The sequence below is a fragment of the Cervus elaphus genome, chromosome 7 (genome assembly GCF_910594005.1).
Source record: "Cervus elaphus chromosome 7, mCerEla1.1, whole genome shotgun sequence".
NCBI classification, from domain to species: domain Eukaryota; kingdom Metazoa; phylum Chordata; class Mammalia; order Artiodactyla; family Cervidae; genus Cervus; species Cervus elaphus.
The window spans coordinates 18,913,910-18,929,317 of NC_057821.1; the positions used below are offsets into that span (position 1 = coordinate 18,913,910).

At 49.9% G+C, this 15,408-nt stretch overlaps 1 long non-coding RNA gene across 1 annotated transcript; it reads right to left on the reverse strand.

Annotated features, from left to right (window-relative positions):
• Positions 1 to 13,962: 13,962 nt before the first annotated feature.
• LOC122696782 lies at positions 13,963 to 15,041 on the reverse strand. Its single transcript, XR_006341861.1, has 2 exons — positions 14,854 to 15,041; positions 13,963 to 14,382 (listed from the first exon to the last, which is right to left on the reverse strand). It is a non-coding gene; the product is annotated as an uncharacterized LOC122696782 (long non-coding RNA).
• Positions 15,042 to 15,408: the final 367 nt, after the last annotated feature.

The window sequence follows — 15,408 nt, forward strand, 5'->3', positions numbered from 1 at the left end:
GGGATCACACCCTGTTCTCAGAATCAGAAGTTCTGGGTTTAAGTCTTGTCTATGTTGTATGACGTAGGGCAAGTTACTTGATGTCTCTGAACTTCTGTTGTTGAAAGGCAGCTCTGCCTGCTCTCCTGAAGGACCACATCGAGAGTCAGGCTGGTGTGGCTGGTGAGCTGCCAAGTGCCCACCACCGGCAAAGCTTTCCTGCTCCCTGGGCTCTTCATGACCTCTTGACTGGAGCTTATGGAGGAGGAACCTAGAGAGAGCCTCACACCAGATTCGGAGCTGCAGTGAGGTCTGTGGAGGGGGCGGCGCTGGCTGGGGAGGCCCAGAGCGCCTGCGGAGCCCCCATCCCCGGTGACTTGACCCACATGTCTTTGGCATCGGCTTCTATCTGAGTCAGTGGATTAGTTGTACTTGGTGAGCCAGAGGCGCAACCAAAATATGTTGTTCTGTGGGATTTAAGCAAATTAACAGAGAACTGTGGTGATGAGTGTGGAAACACGTTTCAGTTTTCGTTTTCAACCATTAACACATATGTTCTGAAAGCCGGTCTGGGAAAATGTGCTTCTGTGGATGGCATGGAAGCTGGGTGTTGTCCCTCCTCCGTAGAGCTGATGGGGGAGACAGCAGGGTGGCACCTGTCGTCCCCTGGGGGCCAGGCAGTGGGGTGGAAAGAGCTTTGGATTCATGAAGGCTTGACCTCAAAGGAGCTGTGTGACCTTGGGCAAGTTACTTACCTTCTCTGAGCTTCAGTTGCTCACCTGTAAAGTGGGGGAGCTCCTTGATAGAGTCTTGTGAAGGTTAAATCAAAGTATCTGGGACCTCGCCCGGTACACAGTGGGCCTCCAGTCAGTGGGAGGTTTTACTGTCATTACATACAGTCAGGAATGGGATACAAAACGAAACCACTGTTAACTCTGGGGTTTTCTGTTACAGCTGAACTTAATCCCGGCTAATGCACTTGTCTTACAAATAAATTCCCCACATTGCTTAGAAAAGGAATCCAAAGTTACAAACCCCAAACTTCCTACACATGGCCTAGCCTCTAAGCCTGTTTTGCATTTTTCCAAAATAACTACCACTCTCTCAGTGAACATTCTCCGCACTCTTTAACAGTTTTCAAAGCCCTTATAAAAAAGCTATGTCTCTCAGTTTTGGCCAGAGGAGCAGAAACAGAAATGTCAGAGACATGTTCTTAAAATGAGAGGGGGTGTCCATCACTCTTTCTGCATTGTTTTTACTTACATTTATGGCGCCATATGTGTAGTTTTCTCCCTGCCAAGTCAGCCAGTTCTTTAATTCTCCAGACACCCACTGGGTGTCCTACAATTTAGCTCAATTCTGACACTGTGACCGTTTGGAGTTTTTATTTGTATTCAAAAATTATACAGTGAAATGACTTCCCTGGTGGTCCAGTGGTTAAGGCTCTGCACTTCCAGTGTGAGGGGCATGGGTTCGATCCCTGGTTGGGTAACTAAGATCCCACATGCTGTGTAGAATGGGCAAGAAAATACTAAAAAATTAAACAGTGTGAGTGCAGATGGTGTGTTGTAATATTTTTGTTTGACATATGCAAATGTTAGATCAATCAATGTTTTAACATGTAAAAAGTTTTTGTTGTTAAGTCACTGCAGTCGTGTCCAACTCTTTGTGGCCCTACAGACTGCAGCTTGCCAGGCTTCTCTGTCCAAGGGATTCTCCAGGCAAGAATACTGGAGTGGGTTGTCATTTCCTCCTCCAGGGGATCTTCCCAACCCAGGGATCAAACCCATGTCTCTTATGTCTCCTGCATTGGCAGGGGGGCTCTTTACCACTAGCACCACCAGGAAGCCTGTGATTCACTATGGGTATCAAATATGCTGAGTGAGGAGAGGTGCTCGAAATAGTTGAGAAGTCAGGGGAAACTGGGCTGTCCGAGGTCAACTGGCCATCTCATTAATGAGCAAAGGTCAAAAGATGATTCTTAGGGAGCAGTTCTTCTTTTCCCAGAGGCTAGAAAAGACCAATCGTGGGATTGGGTGGAGGCAAAAGGAAACACTAGTGGGAGATGAGGACCACCAGGAGGGAGGAGGCTGACCTGATACATTCTTCAAAAATGTGCATATCATTTAGTAAAAGTGCAAGACTAATGTATGTGCAATTTGTCATTGGCTTTAAAAATGTATAACATGGTGAATCTTTTCATGCCATTACTTTTTCCTATATGTTATTATTTTTTAATATTCACTTATTTATTTGGCTGTGTGGGGTCTTAGTTGTGGCATCTGGGCTTCTCTAGGGGCAGCAGGAGGCTTCTCTCTAGGTGGCACACGGGTTCCAGGGCGCAAGCTGAGTAGTTGTGGTTCGTGGGCTTCGTTGCCCTATGGCATGTGGGATCTTAGTGTCCTGACCAGGGATCGAACCTGCGTCCTCTGCCTTGGAAGGTGGATTCTTACCTACTGGACCTCCAGGGAAACCCCTGTACTGTTATTTTTGGTGGCTGCGATCCTGTCTCCTAAAGCCCCTTCTGTGTGTCTCCTTGCCTTGTGTTCTCTCCCAACACCATTCACAAAAATAAATTCCAGATGCCATAAGAAGTTAACTTGAAGATTAAGTCCTGAAACTATTAGAAAAAAATAGAAAATTATCTTCAAGAACTTAGGTATGGAAGCTGCTTTTAGTCACTGCCCCACTGTCCAACCATGAAGAAAAAGAACAATTTGATGTCATTTTCAGGGTGGCCAGAGATGACACAGAAAACTGAAAAGACAAGGAACAAATTTGTAATCTACATATAAGGCAAAAGAGGGTAACCAGTCTTCATAAAGAACTCCTCCAATTAAATTAAATAAAAAAACAAGTGACTTAATAGAAAAAAAGATATGAACTGGTTACGGAAGAAGCCCTCTCATTGACTAATACACAGGAAAGATGCCTAACCACACCAGTAATTAGGGAAATTAAAGCAACACTGGGATAACACTTTCACTCATTAGACTGAAAAAATTAGTCTAATCCTATCAAGTATTGAGGATAAAAAGAAAAATAATAATCTCAGACACTAACAGAGGGAGAGACTCAACAAAACCTGGTAAAATAGAAAATGTGTGTATCTTGCTGCTCAAGAATTCCATGTCTGCATTTATACCCAGGGGAAACTCTTCAGCTTGTGTACAGGGGAGCAACCTGAATGTCTATTAGTAGGGAAAATGCATGGGATGTGGGAAGGTCTCAAGAGGAATTGCTGTGCAACAACTGAAAGAAGTTACTGAGGAAAATGGGATGCAGAGTCATACATTTAGCAAGACGGCATTTGTGAAAATCTAACCCACTTGTTTATTGGGTAGGACTAGGAATTGATATACACAGACACACATATACATGCAGTAAAAAAAATGCAATTCAATTAGCAAATTTGTTATTTTTCTGACCAAATTATACTTTAAAAACCAGATTCATGGATACAGAAAACAAACTAGTGGTTGACAGAGGGGAGAGGGGTAGGGATTAGGGTGAAATAGATGAAGGGGATTAAAAGATACAGATTTTCCATTATAAAATAAATAAGTGGGGCTTCTCTGGTGGTTCAGTTGTAAAGAATCTGCCTGCCATGCAGGAGATACAGGTTTCATCCCTGATCTGGGAGGATCCAGCATGCCTTTGAGCAACTAAGCCTGTGTGCCACAACTATTGAGCCTGTGCTTTAGAGCTGGGGAGCCACAACTACTGAAGCCTGCTTGCCCTAGAGCCTGTGCTTCACAACAGGAGAAGCCACTGCGGTGAGATGCCTGAGCACTGCAACTAGAGAAGAGCCTCCACTTGCTGCAAATAGAGAAAAGCCCATACAGCAAAGGCCCAGCACAGTCAAAAATAAATAAATAAATTAATTAAAAAATTTAATAATAAAAAAACGTTGCTGACATGTAATGTACAACATAGGGAATATAGTCAATAATATTATAATAACATGTTGACAGATGGTAACTAGACTTTATCATGTTGATCATTTTGTAATGTATTGAATCATAATGATGTGTGATTATGTTTTGATGCATGGAAACAGATGCATGGAAAAAGATGTGGTATATATACACAATGGAATATTACTCAGTCATAAAAAGAATGAAATTCTGCCATTTGCAGCAACATTGATGGACCTAGAGAATATTATGCTTAGGGAAGTAAGTCAGAGAAAGACAAATACTGTATGATATCACTTATATGTGGAATCTAAAAAATCATACAAACAAATGTATAGAGCAAAACAGAAACAGTCTCAGATACAGCAAACAAACTAGTGGTCTCCAGGGGGGAAAGGAGCATGGAGAGGGGCAAAATAGGGGCAGGGGATTAAGAGGTACAAACTACTATAACATAAATAAGCCACAAGGACATATTACAGGGTACAGGGGATTATAGTCATTATCTTAAAATAACTTCGAACAGAGAATAATCTGTAAAAATACTGAGCGACTATGCTGTACGCTTGAAACTAATCTAATGTTGTAGATCAACTATCCTTCAAAAAATTGTCTATTTCCTGCTTAAGGAAATGAACAGCTGTGCCGTCATTTCAGGTGCAGACACTGCAGTTGGACAGAGCACTTGGGCAGGGCTCCTTCCGGGATGGGTCAGGCTGCACTGGGTGGACAAGGGCCCGGAGCCCCTAACCCAGCATCAGGGCTGCAGCAGACCAGAAGAGGGGACGGTCTGGGAATGGGGCAGTGGGCAGGTGCTGGGGTCCTCGAGGGAAGCGCAGGGCAGGCGTGAAGTTGGAGGGGCATGACCTTCACGTCAGCTCCCCTTCTGGACCTTGTTAGTGGTGGAACCCCGATGGCATCTGTAGACACCCAGGCCGGGGGACAGGAGGCTCCTGTAGTCCTTGCACCAGAGGCGGCATTTTCCAGGTGTCTGGGGGGCTCAGGTGCCCCAAAACTTGCCTGGGGGGAGCCTCTCTGCCACTGGCCCTGATAAGGGAGATGCGCTCCTTTGTAGCTTGGTTTTCTGACACGTCGTCTTTGGCTCCCTCTGACTGGCATCACCACCTCCTTTCCTTTTCCTGACAGTCTCCTGGAGACCCTCCAAGGTCATCCTTTCCTGGAGCATTTCTATTTCCAAAGGAGACAGAGGGGCAGCAGGAGAGGGTAGTGCTTTAACCCAGAGAATGCCATAAAAACCAGGCATGTCAGGAACTTGCAGACCGTCACCTCATTTCAGCTCTGCAACAACCCTGGAAGGTTCCCGCCCCATCCACCACCTCCCCCCCCCCCCCCCCCCCCCGCCACCCCCAGCACCACCCCTTGCCAAACTAACAGATGGGGAAGTGGAGCCTTGGGGGGCTTAGAAGGTGCAGTCACTCGGTCAAGGGCACAGAACTGGTGCCTCTCAGTGGGGCTGCCCTTGAAAGCACATTGGGGAGAGCCTCAACCCCCCACCTTTCCTCAAGGTAGCATCCCTTCCTCTCCCTGCCCTGCACCTCCCTCAGGCCCCTGGCCTCCAGAGCCCACCCGGCAGCCAGGCCCCTCGCCCCTTGCCCAGGCGCCTGGGCTGCGGTGGGTGGCGGAGGAAGGGCTTGCTGGTCCCGGCTGCCCTTCTGTGGCTTGAACAGGAAAGAGACAAAGGTCCCATTTTCGGGCCGCTGTCTGTTTCCATGTCTCTAGTTGCTCAACCACCAGGAGGAAAAGCATTTGAGGTATTTCCATGGGAAATGGTAGCCAACAAAAGCGCCGTTGGGTGGTATTCTAGTTAATTGCAGGAAGGCGGGCAGCCCTCCAGGATATTACCTTTCTTGGGCTGGAAAGTGTTTCTTTGAAAAACGTTTTGGTTCAGCCGAGGCCTCCTAAGTTTTCGCAGATTTGCTTGTTCATAACTACGAAGTCACCATGTCGGTCCTTGGCGGGGGCTGGGAGGGAGGGAGGCGGGAGGGAACCATTCCGATGACAACTCTTTGCTAAATGATGGCTGGAAAACACTGGATTCTATTTCCCAGCCGGTATAAATTCCTAACGGGGGCCATTCCCCTGAGGCCTGCCTCCTCCAGACGGAAACAGAATCTGCAACTCTGAATGAAACGTCTCTGCCCCTTGGAAGGGGAGAGGGCAGGAAATGAGGAGAGGTGATCACTCTTCTTAAACACACTTTAAAAAAAAATAATGAAAAGAAAAGCATTTGCAAAGGTGCATGAAGCCAAGCGTGTTACTCCTGACACGTTGGGTTTACATGTGCTTTTGCTGTTTCAGAATGTTTCCAATTCACCGCAGCCCCAGGAGGTGAGCAAGGCCTCCATCAATCCTTGCACCTGAGAGAAGAGGGCTCTGCAGTTAATGACGCACAGCCCAGGTCACCCCGCTGGTGACAGAGAGCTGGCATGTTCCATCTGTCATGACTGCGTATTTGCCAGCCAACACCCTTGTGCCCAGTGCTGGGCTGCTGGCAAGGACTTCGAGGTGGCCACTGTCTGGCCAAGGATATACACACGCCTGGTTGAAGTGGAACCATCCAGAACAGTCCAACCTGATCTCCAATCCTTGTCCCTGGAGCTCTGAGCAGGGAGAGATGAGGGAGGTGGGAATACAGGCAGACCTCTTGAAGGAGGTGACCCTCTTTCTCCTATAAGTCTCTTCCATCAAGCTCACTGAATTTTTTTCTTTTTTTGGTATGTTTTGGCTGTAAATCAAAGTGACTGTAAAACAACCATTTCCCAACCAGGGATAGAATCTGTGCCCCCTGCAGTGGAAGCACAAAGTCTTAACTATGGAGCACCAGGGAAGTCTCAAGCTCACTGAATTCTATAAGCAGTTTCCCAAATGCAACACTTAACTTATCTGTTTTATTTTTGGCTGCTGCTGTTGCTGTTTAGTCGCTAAGATGTGTCCGACTCTTTTGAAACTCCATGGACTATAGCCCCCACCAGGCTCTTCTGTCCCTGGGATTCCCCAGGCAAGACTACTGGAGCGGTTGCCATTTCCTTTCCAGAGGATCTTCCCAACCCAGGGATTGAACTTGCATCTCCTGCTTGGCAGGCAGATTCATTACCACTGAGCCACCTGGGAAACTCTTTATACATGGCAGTTCTTATAAATTCAGATACAGCAACATAGGAAGTAAAAGGTCAAAATGTCATTTCCTCTACTTCCTGCAATTCTGGCTCCCTCCCCCAGTAATGAACACTCTTAAAACTTTATCACTTTGCTGGGTATCCTTTTGGACCTTTTCACATGTGTCCAACCTGTGTGGGTCTCTTCCTGGGTGCTCCCCCAGACCCACTCCCCACTGCCCTGATGGATGCTCTGCCTCTGTAGGGGATGGGTGTGGCCACTGGAATATTTATTCCCTAGCTGGCTCTCTCTCTCTGGCAGGTCAAACACTGGCTGCAGCCCTCGGCTGGCTGCACTGTGGGGCAGAACTCCCGTCAGGAGCTTCTCCCTCGGATTCCCATGACTGCCTCCTCCCTCACCCTTCATCCTCGGAAATGGCTACTGGCTCCCGTATGCTTCATCATCCTTTACACCCCATCAGTTCAGTTCAGTTCAGTTCAGTTCAGTTCAGTCACTCAGTCGTGTCCGACTCTTTGCGACTCTGTGGACTGCAGCACGCCAGGCCTCCCTGTCCATCACCAACTCCCGGAGTTTACCCAAACTCATGTTACACCCCATAAAGAAGTTCTTTTATTATTATTATTTTTTCAACTCTTTGTGACCCCATGGACTGTAGCCTGCCAGGCTCATCTGTCCATGGAATTCTCTAGGCAAGAATACCTGAGTGGGTTGCCATTTCCTTCTCCACGGGATCTTCCCATCCTAGGGATCCAGCCTGGGTCTCCTGGGTCTTGAATATTTCAGGCCAACTCTTTATTGTCTGAACCACCAGGGAAGCTGGGAATAAATATCCCAGCGGCCGTGCCCAATAGAGAAACTCTTTCATTAAACACTCCTCAAACCACTCCCCTCTGGTTTTGCAGGACCTTGACTGGTAATAGTATATTGTTTTGTAATCTGCATATATATGTGTATGTGTGTGTGTGTAAAAAGTAGTACCGTAAATTTATGTAAATCTACTTATGGAATCTTAGTTCCTTGACCAGGGACTGAACCCCGGCCATGGCAGTGAAGTGCTGAGTCTTAACCACTGGACCACCAGGAAATTCTCTAAATCTACTTTTTAAGATGAGTGTAGTATTCTGTAGTATCCCACTGAGTGGATATGCATTATTTATGTAACTAGCCCCCCTACTGATGAATATTTAAAGTTGTGCTCAGTTTTTCTTTCTGATGTCTTGGCATTCCGAGTCATATCTATGACTTCTTCCAGGAGCCTAAAGCATAGCACTGAACACTGGAAATGAGCTGTGAGGTCCTGGGCTAGGCTCCTCACTGTCCTAAGCCTCAGTTTCCCCATCTGTCCAATGGGAATAGCATCTTCTATCGATCATTCACCTCAGAGGCACAGGATGGTCTGTGATATTGCTGAGGCCTCACCTTTTAAAAAATGTTTATTTATTTTTATTTTTGGCGTAGCTAGGTCTTTGTTGCTGCTTGTGGGCTTTTTCTAGATGTGGAGAGCAGGGGCTATGCTTCGTGATGGTGCATGGGCTTCTCGTCGCGGTGGCCTCCCGTCGCGGAGCACAACGGGCTTCAGTAGTTGAGGCTCGCGGGCTCTAGAGAGCTGGCTCAGTCGTCGTGGTGTGCTGGCTTAGTTGCCCCACAGCATATGGAGTCTTCCCAGACCAGGGGCTGAGCCCGTGTTTCCTGCACCGGCAGGCGGATTCCTACCCACTGTACCACCAGGGAAGTTCCAGGCCTCAGCTTTGAGCAGCTGCTGTTGGGAGGCTGGGGTGCAGGCAGTGGCCAGCTAGCCACCTGGGGAGGCAGCGAATGGCCAGTGTCCCCACCTCAACACGGCCTTGTGGCTGCAGGCTGGGAGGCACCCTCCGGGCCGCTCATGAACAGCCAAAATGATAATTTCTGGAGGAAGCCCTGAGAAGAAAACCAGCTATGGGGGCTAGAACTGAGGCACAGAGAAAATGAAGATTCGGGGACAGTGCAGGTTCTTTGTCACAAGAAGTGTCCTGGGAGAAAAGATAGGGTCTAGGGTCGCTGGGAGAGCTTTGAAGAAGAAATGGGTGAATAGGGGGGAGGGTGTTTGTGCCTTCGAGGCTGTGGGAGACCCAGCCCCCTAAAGCTGGACTCTCCAGGCCCGGACTCCCCAGACCGCTGGTCCTTCCCTCCCCAAGGACGCAAGGCCCCGGCTCCGTGAGCATCTGCAGCCCAGTTGCCTGGCCGGGGCACCCTCACCCAGGGGCTGTGGGCCCTGATGCTGTCCCAGGGCCGGGACTCTGGCGGGCTTGGCCTCCCCTCTGTGGCCAGCGAGGATCCAAGGGAGGCTCCCTGGGGCAACAAAACAGTGGCGCTCAGAAAATTCCGAGAGGGCCACAAGGGGCTGACCCAGCCGGCAGCCACCGCGGCCCCGGCCAGTAGGTGTCACTGCTGCCCCAGCGGAGGGCCGGGCGAGCAGGCTCTGTGCCCGCCTCCCAGGGTTTGCTTCTAAAAGGACGGGGTTAGAAACCTGTGCCTCACCGCTTGCATTCCCAATCCCTCCCCCACAATTTCTACCTAAGCAAAGGAGTGAAACGCCCTCTCCTTTTTCCCCCGAAAGGATGGAAAGGTGCAGGTAGAGGAGGACTTCATGCAGACTGGCCAGCGCGTGTGGCATCACTCAGGGGCTGGTCCCCAGGGTGCTTCTGCCTGCTCTGCCCTGGGAGCCGCTGGGGTGGGTGCCCAGAAGAAGGGGCCTGGGACTTGATAATCCAGAAGGCAGATGGGATCAGGAAGGGGAGTTAGCAAGTTTAACAGCAAAGGGGCCCAGCCAAGGTCTGGTGGACAGAGTCCATCTCCTTCACAGTCTCCAGAGGTGGTCCCCAGGGTCTTGCTCAGGTTTTCAGTCATTCCTCTGAATATTAGGAGAAAAGGAAGCAGCTCACCTGAATGGGGTTATAGGGTGACCACCTCTGCCCAGCGAGGGAGGAGTTCCTAGGATGCAAGACTTTGGTGCTAAAACCCGGAAACCCCAGGGCAACGGGAACAACTCCATCATCCTAACTGGGTACCAGCTACTTTTTAGGCATTATCTCTCTTACTCCACATCGGTGGTCATATTATCATGCCCACTGTACAGAAGAAGATACTGAGGGTCAGAGAGGCCCCAAACAAGCTGCCCCACGCCTCAGATGGGAAGGGAGCAACCAGTGTTTGAAAGCAGGTCCACTTGATGGGCGTGTTTCTCTGCACGCCCTGGTTCCTGATGCCTCTGAGGTGGGGAGCCGAGCAGTGGCTTTCACTGGCCAGTCTGTGAGGCCCAGATGGTAGGCAGCCGTGTGTCGTGGGTACAGATAATTACACCGTGTGCTACGGTGGTTGCCTGAACCGGGGCGGCAGCCCAGGAGCTCCTTAAGGGCTTGGAGTTCTGGGGAGGCAGCCTGTTTGGAAACTGGCTGGAGATGGGACTTGGGTGGTTCTGGAAGGCAGGGCGCAAGGCAGCAGAGAAGTGCACGCAGAGTCAGGCCGAGGAAGCACGTTTGGGCTGACAAGGCTTGATACCACCAGATGGAGAGAGGCCAGGCCACACCACCAAGAAGGCCCTGGGATGACTTCCTCTACCCTCCCTGGAGCCCAGACATTTATCTAGAATATCCTCTAGTACAAGAATAAAAGCCCCAAGCCCGGTGAGCTCAGGCCCTGGGTAGGGGAACCCAGGGGCTCCGACTCCCCCTGTCTGGCTGTGTTGGGCAAGGGTGGGGTGGGCAGGAAGGAGCAGACCCTTGATGGAAGCTCACTGTGGTCTCCCTTGCTAGGTAGGCTGGAGCGGCCTCAGCCACCTTCATAGCTCATCTTGAAATGCTATCAGATTCTGACACAGAAGCTGCAGAAATACTCAACCTGAGCATGAAAACCCAAATGAAGTGATTTACACAGTCCTAGATTCATTCGGTCGGAGAAGGAGATGGCACCCCATTCCAGTACTCTTGCCTGGAAAATCCCATGGGCAGAGGAGCCTGGTAGACTGCAGTCCATGGGGTCGTGAAGAGTCGGACACGACTGAGCAACTTCACTTTCACTTTTCACTTTCATGCATTGGAGAAGGAAATGGCAACCCACGCCAGTGTTCTTGCCTGGAGAATCCCAGGGACGGGGGAGCCTGGTGGGCTGCCATCTATGGGGTCACACAGAGTCGGACACGACTGAACTGACTTAGCAGCAGCAGATTCATTCCGTAGAACTGACTCTTGTAAGCCAGGCTGGGTGCAGGGCTCAGGATAGAGCTACAGAGATAAGCCCTAGCTCTCTTGTCCTCTCGAAAGTCACTGCACCCAGGATGAGCGACAAGCTTATTGAACCAGTTGCTCAAGGTGTCAACTCTCTGCTCCTGGGATCTATATGTGTCTGCTGAATGGAGCTGCTGCTGCCTTTTCAGGCAAGAGTTAGAGAAAAGCATCCCCTCTGGGTGGGCACAGCTCTCAGCAGCACAGTTTGCAAGTGGAGTTAAGTCCCCACTAGCTCCTGCTGCTGGATCCCTTTGTGCAGTGCACAAACTGCACAACTGTACATGGCGGTCTTGCCAATAGAAGCCTGTTTGTGTCAGGGATGGAGAAGCCCTTTGGGAGAGAACTCATCAGAAAGGAGGAGAGTACTGGGCATGAGTGGGCCTAGGAGTGAAGCTGGAAGTATCTGAGACCTGGTGATGCTCTCTGCACCTGGCTCCCCTATGTATACAGAGTGGGTCAGCTCTGCTTGGGAAGCACCCAGGAGAAGTTACTCAGGAAGATAAAGAGGAGGAAGGGCCTCTGGGACAAAGAAATAGCAAATGCACAGAGGCATGAAAGCCCCCGGCTGCCTGGGGAGTAGTGAGCAAGGTGGAGACAGTGGGGGATGAGGTGAGCAGGGGCTAAAAAGTAGAAGGTAGGGGCGTGGGCTTCTGGGCTTTGTTCTGTGGTCAGAGCCTGGATAGGATGAGCCAGATTGGAGAAAAGAGGGCAGCAAGAGAAAGCCAGGTGGAGAGATGGCCCTTGCCTTTGTAGACTCCCCTGATATTTATTCCCATAGCACTGACAAGCATCCCTGGAGACCTCTGCCAGTGTTGTGAGCTCTGTCTTCTGCCCGTAGTGTTTGTTCCTGCCAAGAGCCTTGGAAACAGAAGTTGGGAGCCTTCCTCTCAAGCAAAAAATACTAAGTCTGAAGAAGAAAGCCCTGACCCCACATGTGTGTCTGTTGGGACTTACAGAGTCCAGACGGTGCGGTGGGGGTTTTAGGAGCCAGTCCCCCTGGTTGGGGTGATCTGGACAGACTTCTGTTACCTGCCCGCTGTGTGTATGGACCTGGGGGAGCCACACACCCTGCCCTCACTTCTGCCACCTGCAAGAAGGCATAGCAGCTCCCACCCAGCCAGAGGACATAAACTGCCCAGATGTCATGATTACTTTTTTCTTCCTCTGGCTGGGTGGCAGCGTCTTAGGGGCCAGCTCCCACCTCTTGCCCATGTTTGCATGTGTGCCAGACTGTAGACCAAATTTGGTTTTTACAGAGCCAACAAATTTTGCTATTTTCTTTTTCTCTTCAGTTCTAGTTTCACTTTTTTGGAAGGCTCAGCAAGGAGGCTGGAAAGGACTTCTTTGACCGATGCTGATCTGGAAAGGCTGAAGTTGTGTGGACAATGGCTAGTGGGCCAGGCTGGCCATGTCCCAGGGGCTGAGCCCCACTCTGGGCTGTTCTAACAAGAACTTCAACTGAACCGAACCATGACCCCGAATTGGAAAAACACTGCCTTGATTCACCGAACCCAAAACCGAATCCAAATATTATTATTTTTTGACTGAACTCTGAATTGAACTAATGTTTTTTTTTTTTTTTTTCTTAAATACCGACCAAGCCAGTTGGAACTAGACACAAACATATGTGTTTTCTGAAACTATTGAACCTGAACTTCAAAATAAGCTATCCGAGGGCGAAGTGAGACTTTATTTGCTTGAGATTGTCCTGTTCACAGCAGGCTAGTAGCACTCCCTTGATGGTAGCTTTCATTTGTCCAGTTTTGCTTCTCATCTTGAATAAGTGGGGTATAATTTACGTGTAGCGGGACACACAGATCTTCAATGTACATTTTGATCAATTTTGACAAATGCATGTACTCAGGGAGCTCCCCTGATCCATCAAAATACAGGACATTTGTCCCACAGAGTTCCCTCTGTCCCTTCCCGACCCATCCCCATCCTCCTCCCCCACAACCTGTTCTCATATCTGTCCCCCTTTGCTTCTTGCTTGAGGTTTCTAAACAACCCTCCTCCTCCACTCTGGAAAGAAGGAGGACAAATATGACAGTACCCATTTTGTGGATGAGAGAACTGAGGATCAGAGAAATGCACATACTTCCTTGAACTCATAGAGCCAGGCAGTCACCGGGTTAGAACAACCCAGCTTTCTCATCTCCCAGCCAGGTGCTCAACAATGGATTTAATGCCTCCACAAGCTTCCATAGGGAATGTACCCACCTATGGCTTCCAGGACCCAGTGGGATTTGCTCATCCCACAAGCAGGGCGGTTGCACCTATGTTTAAAGACTTGGCAAAGAGGGTGTGTCTGGGTCCCAGGCCTCTGCAAGGGGGACCCTCTCTTGGGGCCTCTGCGCACCCCAAGGTGGCAGTCTGCACCAGGGCGCCTGTTCCATCTCCGGCCCGCCTGTGTGTGGCTGTCTGTTGGTGTCTCTGGCCGCCTACATGTAGACAAACTGCGTCTGACCCCCGCGGAGCAGTGTCTGTCTCCCTGAGCAGCCCAGCTAGAGAACATTGACCAGGTTCCCAAGCTGGTTCTCCTGGGGAAACATTTTCCAGGGCCTACAACAATGTTGCATTTGATTTGATTTCTTTCCCCCCTTTGCAGGCGATTGTGTGGTTTGGGGTGTTTTGCTCCTAGTTATAATCCAATAAAGGCCAGCTGCTGAGATTTTTCCAAGAGTGCCGCTTTCAACCGCCCTCGTTGAAAACGCTCTAATTTATTTCAGTCGCTTGTGGGAAAACCAGCCTCAGCTCAAAACAAAGGCGTCCTGTGCTGATGTAATTGCCCCCTGAGTCGCTCCTCAGGGCTCCAGGTCTGCTGGTGTTCACAGAGGCAGGCCCTCGAAGCACCATCCTTTCTTGATGGCAGAAGTCATCCTGAAGGACCTCACTGTCTTCCCAACCCCTTCAGGGGGACACAGGCGTCTCAACTCCCAGTGAGATCGGGAGCCAAGACGTTCTCCACGGCTCATGCATTTCCTGTGGCTCACAGGGGTCAGTCCACTGGTTTGTCACCTTCAGGTGAATTCATCTAATCACTTTCTGTCTGTTTAGTAGGTAGTTGAGTCCTGCCCATTGAGGGGCTAGAAGTTTGGGTGACAAGATTGATTTAGAAAGAGGGAATTTTGGACTTCCCTGGTGTTCCAGTGCTTAAGAATCCGCCTGCCAATACAGGAGACGTTTGCTGGATCCCTGGTCCAGGAAGATCCCACTTGTTGTGGAGCCACTAAATCTGGGTGCTGCAACTACTGAGCCTGAGCTCTAGAGTCCATGGTCCACAACAAGAGAAGCCAATGCAATGAGAAGTCTGAGCACCGAAACTAGAGAAAACCCGCATGTAACAAGGAAAACCCAGTACAGCCAAAAATAAGTAAATAAATAAAATTAAAAAAAAAAAAAAAAAAAAGAAAGGGCATTTGACTAAAACAGATCTTCAGTGGGGCCCAGATGTGATGGAACCTTCAGGAGGAGGTCTGGGCACTTTGGGGGAGGGAGAGGGGGAGACAGAGGGGCAGGGAAGCAACACCAAGGTGGGAGGAGACCTTCCCGGCAACCTGCTCTCAGCCAGCCAAGCTGGTCTCTTCCGCCTCCCGTTCAGTCTGAGTGCCACTAGACCCCTGGCTAACGTGATTCCTGACCTAATCATCGACTTGGTATCATGCTGTCCAAGCACCTTTCCTCTTTTGAAGCACAAGGACGTCCTGGCCTGACGTCCAAAATGGCGTCCAAAATTCAAAATGGCGGGCCCCGTGACCGATCGACGTGTGAATTGTAGAGACGATTCTGACTGAGTTACAAGAAGGGTGGCGCCACCTGTTTGGCTATAACTGTGTTTCCAAACGAAGGGCTCCAGGGATGTGCTGTGGGGCTGGCTGCCTCCAAGGCCCTGTTTTTCATTTCATTTGCAAAGTGATTTCCATAGAGCCACAGAGCTCTGTTTTCTTTCAAGTCAGAGGAAGTCACATGCTGGTGAGCATTTGCCTGGGAGGTGCACGTCCTCGCCCACGGGCTCCCCTCTCTGCCCAGCTATTCCTTCCTTAGAACCACCTGGAGGTGGTTGGAGTCAGGTGGCTGGAGTCTTGCACAGGTAGGAGCTGGACCTCTTCTGG